Genomic DNA, 3,642 nt, shown 5'->3' with positions numbered 1-3,642 from the left:
GTGACACTATAGTTTTCCAAGTCTAAGCCTAATTACTTCAACTAAAATTCTCCTAAAGTTCTTACCAAAGCTTCCCCGGCAACGGGGCCAAAAACTTGACAGCGACTTTTTTATATGTTTAAAACTATAAGAATTTGACACCACTACTAGAAGATTTAAACCCTCGGTAATGACGTCAAAAATTTGATGCAACTTTTAATATGCAAGATTTCATTTAAATATTTATAATAATTTTGTAAAGTCACAATTTCAAATGCAAGTATACGTATCGCTCAAGTAATACAGGGCTCTAGTGGAGTCCCGTTTATCGATCCCACAGGGAAGCAAGGTAAGAGACCCTTAGTAAAATTCTAGTCAACTACAATTAGTCCTTAGTTTGGAATGTCGATTAAAATGATGTTTTATCTATAAAGTACTCCTAATGCAATTGTTAAATGTAAAGATAATAACTATAACTAAATGCAAATATTAATTCTAAAGATAACCCTTTTTGGATGAATTGAATTGGAGAATTTTCAGATATTAATAACTCCTATTATTTGGTCATGAATTGGATAATGTAAAGGAATGAGATGCATTAAATATTGTATGTGCCAAATAGGAGCAATCCTATCCTTTACCCTTTGGTCTAGGCATAAAGAACATTGACTAATTCTATGCTTGTTTACTGAATCCGTGGTTAGGCTGAGAGGATACCGGCTCTCACTTCGGAGCTCCCACGTTCCCCTAGCCTGAGGGCTAACAACTCCACTTCAATACTCTAACAATAGGACTGAATTGGGGATTTTAGTCTGTCACCCTAAAATCTCCAATTCTACGCCCATCCAAGTATATTTCCCTATTTATTTTCATTCAACTCCCATGAACTTAACCATCCATGGAATCTAAATGTGGTTCTACTTTGTTGAGAATTGTATAACCCAGTCGGGTCTTAATGTAATTACAACAAATTTTAACACTACAACAGGCCTTTATTGTAATGTAAATAAAGTGCAAGTAAAAATCATCACATTGATAATTAAATCCGCTTCTAACATGCATCACAAAATCCTAAACATGAATTCTACTCGTTATAAAAGAAAAAAAAATGAAAACAACGGTATATGCTTCTCATACCATTATTTCCAAATAAGAAGAGAGAGTAAGAGAAGCCCATCACAAAGCACGAAGAAAACACAACGGAAACTTCATTTAACCAAAGCAAATCCACTAGATAAGTGTTTACAAAAATCAAAAGATAATGAAGAACACAATACTTAGCTTTTTTCCTTTGAAAGAAAGATGAATATCTCTCCCACAAAGTCTCCTGCCGATCCATGCAATGCTAGAACATCTCCTTACAAATTCTCTCAAAATCTCCTCTCCAATCTCTCCAAAAAGGTAGAAATCTACATTTCTATTCCTATTTTAAAAACCCTAAATTTTCTTCACATTTTTCCTAATATTCCTCTCACCAAAATCCCTTTTTTAACCTAAACTCGTTCTCTTAAAGTGTAGTACGAAGTTTGAAGAGTTGTCACAAGAGTCCTTTCGAAAAGCGTCTAAATATGTTGAATTTCGGCCCATAACCGCCAAAAGTCGGTCCATAGTCGTCCCGGGCGCCGTTGGCGGGCTCAAGGGCGCAATCGGTGAACTTTTCTATCATTTTTCGGTCTTCTCGGGTAAATCTCGCCGTCGGCGAGCAGACTGCGCAGCTCCACCGTTTCGCTCCATTTGGCTCCGTTTTAGCTCTGTTTTGCCCAATTTCAGTTGCGTTGTGTTCCCAACAGATAGCCCTACAAAATAAGCATGAAAAAAAACTACCTTTAAAGTGTAATCTCATTCAAAAATATGCAAGAAGTTTAAAAGAGATTAAGCATTGAAAGACTTAATCGAAAGATGATAGGACAAAATTTCATTTCTTGCTCGTTTTTGCTCCAAATTGCACCGTTTTTATATCTTTTTGCTCCAATGACCATAATTCATCATATCTGCAACAAAACATAAAAATACCCTTCTTTAAAGTGCAATATCATCAAAATCAGAAAAAAATAGGTATGAAAATCTCAACATATTTTCCTTTGGTCAATGGGTAAGCTCTTATTTGTTACAATACTACATTTAATCTTCTAAACATTTGAAATCCTATATTGATTATGAATTATTGGCAAGAAGAAAGTCTCTCTTTTTATATTTTCCAAGTCATTACATTTAATTTTTACTTGCATTTGTAGAAGTTAGTAAACTTAACTTTCATCCTTAGATATTTTCTGCAGTTGAAGTAAAGTTCTCTTAATGTTAAAATTCCTGAATTTCATTTTCATTGTTTTTCATTTACATTTTCCCTGTGGGATCGATACTGTGATTTTTAAAGAAAACTCTATAATACTTGAAATGATACATCTACTTGCGTAATACCCCTAATGAGAACTGTCTCTTTAAATTTATCATATTACATTTGTTCTCATTAGCCGCTAAATATAAATTGAGTCTACCACTAAACATAAATTGTGTCAAGTTTTTGGCATATTAAGAACTATAAATATCTGTGTAATTGCGGGTTGGGTCAAGTTTTTGGCGCCGTTGCCAGGGAACATGAAAAAAAATGAAATTTTAAAAACAAAATATTTTATCTGAATTTTCTTTAAAACTTTATTTTTGAATTGTAGGATTTCTAAAAGTTTTTAGTTTTTACTTAATGGAAATTTTTGAAAAATTACAAAAAAATCACAAAAATAAAAAATTATAAAAAAATTTGCAAAAATTAAAAAAGAAAAAAATAATTTTATTTTAATTAGATTACTTTAGTATTTTATTTTATAAATTTTACTTTTTACATGCAAAGTTTGGGATCTGAAGATTCAGTACCCTACGATTCTAAATTAGAATGAACTATAAGAAAAATTACAAAGCAAAATCAACTTCAGAATTCTCAAGAAATGCAAACACATCACAAAAAAACATTGAAACTATAACTACTGAAAACGAGCGTCAAAATTTATAAAGACCTTTAAAGGATTATGCAAACCCTACGGTAGATACAATTCACTTTGGTATTCAAATATCTGTTGTAGCGGCTAACTCATTTGAACTTAAACCTGCAATAATACAAATGGTGCAAAATAATCTATTTGGGGGAACACCATCTGAGGATCCAAATTTACATCTTGCAAGTTTTCTAGAACTTTGTTCTATGTTAAAATATGATGGTGTATCAAATGATGTGATTAGACTTAGACTTTTTCTTTTTCTTTTATTAGATAAAGCTAAGATGTGGTTAAACTCTTTAGCACCTAGATCTACAAAAACTTGGGGAAATATGCCACAAAAATTCCTGGCTAAATACTTTCCTCCTTCAAAAAACTACTAAGCTTTATCTAAAACCACAAGTTGCAGAATGATATTACTTCTTTTATTCAATATGAAGGGGAATCAATTTATGAGGCTTGGGAATGATTTAAGAAACTCCTTAAAAAGTGTCGACATCATGTTTTACCGGACTAGTTAATTATTCTAACATTTTATAATGGGTTAATAGGATCTCTTAGATTTATAATTGATGCTGCTGCTGTAGGATCTTTAATGTCAAAATCATTTAATGAAGCTCATGCCTTAATTGAAGAAATGGCCAAAAATAATTTTCAATGGCCCTTAGAAGGGGTA

This window comes from Phalaenopsis equestris, unplaced genomic scaffold (genome assembly GCF_001263595.1).
Source record: "Phalaenopsis equestris unplaced genomic scaffold, ASM126359v1 Scaffold001286, whole genome shotgun sequence".
In the NCBI taxonomy this organism is placed as follows: Eukaryota; Viridiplantae; Streptophyta; class Magnoliopsida; order Asparagales; family Orchidaceae; genus Phalaenopsis; species Phalaenopsis equestris.
The sequence above is the reverse complement of the archived record's forward strand: the minus strand, read 5'-3'. Positions refer to the sequence as shown.